Source organism: Xenopus laevis, chromosome 4L (genome assembly GCF_017654675.1).
Source record: "Xenopus laevis strain J_2021 chromosome 4L, Xenopus_laevis_v10.1, whole genome shotgun sequence".
Taxonomy (NCBI): Eukaryota; Metazoa; Chordata; class Amphibia; order Anura; family Pipidae; genus Xenopus; species Xenopus laevis.
In genome coordinates, this window is record NC_054377.1 from 60,650,948 (window position 1) to 60,659,133 (window position 8,186).

Genomic DNA, 8,186 nt, shown 5'->3' on the forward strand with positions numbered 1-8,186 from the left:
GCATGTGTGTGTGGCGAATTATTCCACCAGTTTTTACACCACATAATAAATCTGTCCTGTAATGTCAGAGGAGTTAACCCTTTAAATGCCTTAGAATTTCACAATTCATTTGCACTCAGCAGTTTTTGTTAACATTTTGTACTCCCTTAATTTAGGGGAATGTCCTGGGGGGGGGGATTAGTTTATCTGCAAAAACTATACATTTATTTCAGGAGAATCTTTCTAAATCTGCATGAGTTTTTGTGTATTTCCACTTCAATAACCAGATTTAGAGCTCTAAATACCAAAACAATGCACACAAAAACATTTTACGGACGCACTCTGAATTTAATATGAAAAAATTTATTCTTATGTTTATTGGCCGATGTCTCTTCCTGAGGAAGACGTCCTTGTCTTACACCTGATGAACTAAATATAAGGAGTGTCAGGCCTATGGGGTAATTTTCACACCACAAAAATATTTGATTTTGTACCCAAAAATTCTATTGATTTGGATAGCCTCATGTCTCTCGAACATGCCAATACCAGATATGCATAATTTTACAGTAAAATACCAAATCTTACAGCACTACAGCAGAAAATAGCTTACTTCAAAAGCCAAAAATTAATGGAACAGTAGGTTTACCCCAGATAACCATATATTTTTGAAAAATACACATTCTGCTGAATCCATAATGGCTAACCATGTCTTTCTACTCCAAACTACTGATATGCAAAATTGGCAGTTTTAATGAAATACTGGAAAATTGCCTAAAAGCTTCCATTTTCAAACATCTTATCTCTCGCATAGCATTAGGTACCAAGGAAAAAACATCCTAAATATGAATACCAAGGGTCCACTGAACAGTATATAGTATTACCAACCTATCTGTCATTTAGAGACCCCAAAATAAAGGTAGTGCATACAAACTGTCCTGAAAGTCACTTCAGCTACTGAATAATCGGCACAGCACAAAAAAATGTTGACCCCTCTAAAAGACCATATATTATTGCAAAGTACAGATTTGGGTGAATCGAAAATGGGTAACCATGTCTTTCTCCTTCAAATGCTTTCCCAATAGTTTTAATGAAATACCTAAAAATTGCTTTCACTTTCTAGCATCTTATCTCCCACGTAGCATTAGGTACAAAGAATAAACACCCTAAATATTAACACCAGTGGTCTACTGAACAGGGTGATGCCCAATATGCATAGATTTACCAAAGTATGTGGCGTACAGAGTCGCCCAAATGAAAACTGCAAATGAATTTTCACATCTGACACTATGGCTACTGCAATATAAGCACCTGGTATGTGTATTATGTGCCATAAGACCTCTTAACAGTGCAGAGACCTTAGAAAACAATATATTTTCTGAAAGTGCAAATTCTGATGAATTGAAAATGGATAAATACGGTATGTCTTTCTACTGCAAACTACCAAACTGCAAAGCTATGCAAAACATAGTGGTTTTTATGAAATCTCTGGAAAATCGTCTCAAAGCTTGCATTTTACCCCATTGTATGCCTCACATTTTATAACGTACCAACATAAAACAAGAGCTAATTAAGAGTTAAAAGAGTTAAATTAGCACTAAGGCGCATACTTGCACTTGTGCCCCCAGGGTTGTAAATGACCCCTAGTATCTTCAGTTACAGGCTGAAATAGCCCGAATAGAAAAGCTAATGGCTATAAACAATTCAAAATAAGTAGGGGAAAAATTAAAAGTGTTTAGAATAGATTCATATACAGGTATGGGATCTGTAATCCGGAATGTTCTAGTAAGGAGATCTTTCCATAATTTGGATCTTCATACCTTAATGGGGTTGTTCACCTTTGAATAAACTTTTAGTATGATGTAGAGACTGATTCATCATGACATTATTCAGCAGCTCTCCAGTTTGCAATTTCTGCAATCTGGTTGCTAGGGTCCAAATTACCCTAGCAACCATGCAGTGATTTGAATAAGAATAGAAGAGGCCTGAATATAAACATAAGAAGTAAAAAAAAGTATTGATAACAATAAACTTGTAGCCTCACAGAGCATTTGTTTTTAGATGGGGTCAGTGACCCCCATTTGAAAGCTGGAAAGAGTCAGAAAAAGAAGGCAAATAATTATAAAACTGTAAAAAAAAATGAAGGCCAATTGAAAAGTTGCTTAGAATTAGACATTCTATAAAAGTTTATTAAATGTGAACCACCCCTTTAAGTCTGCTAAAAATCATTTAAACATGAAAAAAAACCAAATAGAATTTTTGGCCACCAATATGGCCTCATGCAACTTAGTTACCATCAAGTACAAGGTACTGTTTTGTTCTTACCAAGAACAAAGGAATTAATTTAAACATTTTTAATTCATTTAAAAGGAACTCTATGGGAGACGGCCTTCCAGTAATTTGGAGCTTTCTAGATAATGGGTTTAGGGATTCCATACCTGTAGAACGTACTAAAATGTAATATAAACAGACACATTGCTAAGCTTGTGTGTATATGTTTCACATTGCCATGTTTGTGTGTGCTAATCGCTCCTCAAAGAAGTCTTTATATACAAGGGACATGCTTACTTTTGAAGCTGCGATTTGGCTCAATTTTTTTTCAATTTGGCAAGTTTTAGGTGGCAAGTTTTTGTAATAAAAAAAATCATGCTTGAATTGAAGCAAAACTTACTTGAACATAAATAAATCGGCTCCTGAATGAACCCTAAAACCACAGTACTTTGACCTCAAGGAGCCCTATACAAATATACATACATTAGTGATGTGCGCGCCGGGGCGACACCTGCGGGACCCGCGGGTTTCGGCCGACCTCGCACCCCCATTTGCGGGTCCGGGTCAAGCTCTTATTCCTGCTCTCCCTGCCACGAGCCTGCGCACCTGCCCCTTTTGTGATTTCATTGGCCGGTGGGAGTGGGTCTATAAAAGGAACCCGGAAGTCGGGCGCCGGTGGTGGGAGGTTGCAGGGCCGGAACTAGGGGTAGGCAGAAGAGGCACCTGCCTAGGGTGCAAAGATGTGGGGGCGCTGGGCAGGTACCTATTCAAAAGTTTTATTCCTACCCCTAGTCCAGGTGTCTCCCTCCCCTGCTTGCTGTCCCCCCCCCGCTGCTCTCCTCCCCTCTTCCCTCCCTCCGCCCCTCCCCCCACCTTCATCCTCTGCCCTTACTTCTCCTTCGTTGCTTCCTATGGCGTGTGAGCACTTGCCCCGTGCTTGCACAAGGGTGGGGGCGTGGGCAAGCCGACCGGGTGCCTTGGGTGCCCGGTCGGCATGGCCTGGCCCTGCGAGGTCGGATATGGGGCGGAAGCGGGTTGGGAAAAACCTGACCCGCACATCACTAACATATACTGTATGTTTAATACGACAATACATTAAACAAAAGCACGTTCTGCACAATATATGTGAAACCAAAACATTGCCACAAGGTGTCAGCACAGTCATTTCCAAGTAATGATGAAGCTCTGCCAACATGCTGCTGCTTCTTACAAGAAATCACTGGTATTCATATTATTATCATTTGTATAGTCTTTGTAAAACACTGTGTATCATCCCCATCAGTCACTGCCTCAATGGAGCTTGCAGTCTATGGTCCCATCACATTCATATACATTCGGGTTAATATTGTCAGGAAACAGTTAGCCTTCTTGTATATGAGTGTGGAATAAACCAGAGAAAACCCACAGGAAAATAAAAAGTAAAGTTGAAACAATACTGTCATGACAACAAGTACAAGGCCACACTTCCTAAAGCTTTACTTATGGCTGTTAAAATTAGGACTTAACAAATGTCTCTCTTTATTTTGTCTTTCCAGCATGTAAGTGATTGCTGGGCATGTGCAGTGCTATTTGCTTGTGACAGAAGGCAAACCAAGATAAGAAATCAATGGGGGAAGATTTTGGAGGTTTGCATTTGCTGTTCCATAACACAGGCTGCTGTAAATCTGGTCTGGGACCGTAAAATCTATTCTTACCTTATATATTTCCCCATATTTTTTTCAGGCTGTGTTTTTGCTATAAAGAAATCCTATAGTTTTGTAAGAACCCCAAGTAATCACTTTATTATTGCAAGATTAAAAATTTGTAACTTCTGTCACTAGAGTTCCAGTTTGAATATATTATACCAGTCCTATCCAAGAGAAATTCTGTTATGCTGGGAGGCTGGCTTATCAGTTGTGTACAGTTAAACTGTGAGCGCATGGAGGAGAAGGGGTAGACCTGCCTGGTACCCCTGGATAGGGCATCATTGACCCAGACATGTATGACAGGAGATTTGTAAAATCACTTGATCCACCTAGACCAAATTCTAGATTATAGAGGAAGCAGAATCTGGGGGTGAGGTGTAGTAAACAGGAGGGGGGCCTAACCGCTGGGTCTTATTTCTCTGCAGTTGTGGATTATAGAATATGTTGGAGCTTTATAAATGTTTTTTACAGAGTTTCAGCTTGAGTTCCCCTGTGTTGACTTTTTTTTTTATTCTATCTACTGAATGCGTGAGTTAGGGGTCCATTTATAAAACTTTCTATTTTTTTCACAAATCTTATTTTTCTCTAAAAATTTGTTTTTATTATTACTTTAAAAATTAGAGATTTATTAAATGTAAAAACCACGAAAAACTCGAATACAAAACTTCAGCAAGTAAAAGTAGTCGGTCCCATAGAAGTCAATGGGAGCTGCACTGATCCTACTGGGCATTTTTAAACAATTCGGACTTTTAGAGGTTTACAGATTTTTTTAATTTATCTGAACAACTCTGGTTTTTTGAGGTTTTAGAGAAATTCATATTTTTGGCTTATTGGGCGGTTTCTTTTTTTTCTTCCTGTTTGTACTTTTTCTATTTGGATCTTTTAATTACTTAGATGGCATTTGTAGCATGGAACCACTGGACACAGGTGAAATGCAGGTAGCTGTGTTGACAACAAGTTGAATAGTTACATAGAATGTGTGTCATCTATACCATACTAAAAGATCAAATAAACTGAACTGAATTGCCCCTTTAATAGAAAAACAGACAAATGCAGAGGATGTACTGTACTGAGCCACTCAATCAATAAGATTAAGCAATTATACAGAATTCTAGACTAGAAAGTGTTCACATGATGCACAAGCCAGTTCATTGGCTACAATTGATGGCCATTCATGGGTGATGATTGGGGTTGAATTGCAGATCAAACCCTGGAGTGTGCATATGGGATGAAGGGGGGTCCAACATGTCATGGTTATTCCCCTGTTCGCAGAAATACCTGCATTGGGGAGAGAGGGTAATGGACATGAACTTTGCATTTGGAATGGAAATTCAGGTATGGGACTTGTTATCCAGAATGCTCGGGCAGGTTTTTCAGATAAGGAATTGTTCCGAAATTTGTATCTCCATAATTTAAATCTACTAAAACATTTAAACATTAAAGGGATACTGTCATGGGAAAAAAATATTTTTTTCAAAATGAATCAGTTAATAGTGCTGCTCCAGCAGAATTCTGCACTGAAATCCATTTCTCAAAAGAGCAAACAGATTTTTTTTATATTCAATTTTGAAATCTGACATGGGGCTAGACATATTGTCAATTTCCCAGCTGCCCCAAGTCATGTGACTTGTGCTCTGATAAACTTCAATCACTCTTTACTGCTGTACTGCAAGTTGGAGTGATATCACCCCCCTCCCTTCCCCCCCCCCCAGCAGCCAAACAAAAGAACAATGGGAAGGTAACCAGATAACAGCTCCCTAACACAAGATAACAGCTGCCTGGTAGATCTAAGAACAGCACTCAATAGTAAAAACCCATGTCCCACTGAGACACATTCAGTTACACTGAGAAGGAAAAACAGCAGCCTGCCAGAAAGCATTTCTGGCAGGCTGCAAGTCACATGCAAGTCACATGACATGGGGCAGCTGGCAAATTGACAAAATGTCTAGCCCCATGTCAGATTTCAAAATTGAATATAAAAAAAATGATTTGCTCTTTTGAGAAATGGATGGAGCAGCACTATTAACTGATGCGTTTTGAAAAAAACATGTTTTCCGATGACAGGATCCCTTTAAATAAACCCAATAGGATTGTTTTGCTTCCCATAAGGATTAATAATATGTTAATAATATTCGATCAAGTACAAGGTACTGTTTTTTTAATTACAGAGATTAAAAATTGTAACTTTATTGTAATGGAGTCTACGGGAGATGGACTTCCTGTAATTCGGAGCTTTCTGGATAACAGGTTTCCAGATATCGGATCCTACACCTGTATGTGCTTGGCATGATGGCCCATTGATAATGCCATAATATCTTTACAGGAAAGGAGTTGAGCAAACTTGCAAAACAAAACACGTCTTAACTCTTCTGTACAGGAATTGTAGGTATATGTGAATCCGGGAAATCGCTATATCTGTAACTTCAATGGCAAAGACCTTCCAACTGAGCACTTTATGGGGCACCCTGAAGGGAGCAGCTGGACAAATTGGTGGCTCAGTCCATTTAACACATCTATTGGCAGCTTTTCACAGAATCATTTACACTCTGCTACCAATGAATGCCCTGATACTGCTGAGCATAAAGGCCAAGAAGATGACTGCAGTTGCTTTAACTCTTGCTAGCTGCAGGGTCAATATAATTGCTGTGCAATTCACTAGTACGGGTATAGGATCCGTTACCAGGAAACCTGTTATCCAGAAACTTCCAAATTACAGGAAGGCCATCTCCCATAGACTCCAATTTAATGAACTAGTCAAAGTTTTTAAAAATGATTTCCTTTTTCTGTAATAATAAAACAGTACTTTGTACTTGATCGCAGATAAGATATAATTATTCCTTACTGGAGGCAAAAAGAATCCTATTGGGTTTATTTAATGTTGACATTTTTTTGTAGACTTTAGGTATGGGCATCCAAATTAAGGAATGACCCCTTATCCAGAAAACCCCTGTTCCCAATCATTCTGGATAGCAGGCCCCATACCTGTACTTCCATATTAACGGGCCGACGGCGGTTGGGGACCCCTGAGTTAAGCAACACTAAATAAAATGTTTCATTGTGTTGACATGCTTCGTCTATCGCATAATGCTCTAATTGCACATTTTGTCCCCATAGTCTACAGATACTGATTGAGCTGATCATAGACTTCTAGAAGACTTCATAACCGGCAAGAGATTAGTAGTAGAATGTGCTACCATTTAGAGGAAATGGGATACTGTATATTCTGCTCTTCCTGCTCTGGTTTATATAGAAACGGCAGAAAATACCTTTCCATGGATAAGAAAATAATGTGCAAAGAAACAAAAAGCAGGCAAAAATGGAATTTAAATTTCCACTATCTCCATTCTTCCTGCTATCTCCCCCTACTCCCTGTTTGTATTCTATCTCTCTCCTCACTCTGCAGCACACAAAAGCCTATTCAGTGCTGCATGCTGCTTTGTAATCAGGGATGGAATGTGGCAGAGAAATGTCGTTATTAAGTGCTGCCTGGGACTTCTTCACTCCCACCATCCTCAAACATTAAGATGAAGAAGCTACCTATTTAAAGGAAAACTATGCCTGATGCTGATCATACATTGAAATATATGCTCATTTCCTTAATATGCTCACCTTGAGGCTCTAATGCAGTGACTAGTGGCTCATCAGAAAGCATCATGTTGTTCACCAACAGCTTGGATGTTGCTCCCAGTGGCCTCGAAGCAGGTGCTTATTTTTTAATTATTTTGAATTTGGTTGTAAAAAAAAAACAGTAATATTGCCAAATAGAGCCTTCAGTAGGCTGCCAGTCCACATAGGGGCTACCAATAGTCAATCACAGCCCATAGTTGGCATCCCAGAAACTTTTTTCATGCTTGTTTTGCTCCCCAATTCTCTTTACATTTAAATTTTGCACATAGGTAAAAAAGTGTGGGGACCCCTGCCCTAGGGGATAGAGGCTGCTGGGCCAAGGACTACATCAACAAGCCAATGTGACCATTGCCCAATGAGATTTTTAGACCAGTATGATCCATGGAGCTAAATCGGCAGCTAAAATCTTCCTGTTTATGGCCATCTTAAGGTATACAGTATGTGAGAAACAGAGATGTATAATATTAACTGGAAAGTGAGACAGGTTTTTGGATAATGAGAGACATTTCTGTGCATAACTGGTCCTGGTGGATCAGGGTTGTGGCCTAAGCCATCCTGCTATTCAAAGGGAAAACTAAAGCTTGTAAAAGAGAATATGGCTAGAAATGCTGTATTTTCTGTAATAGC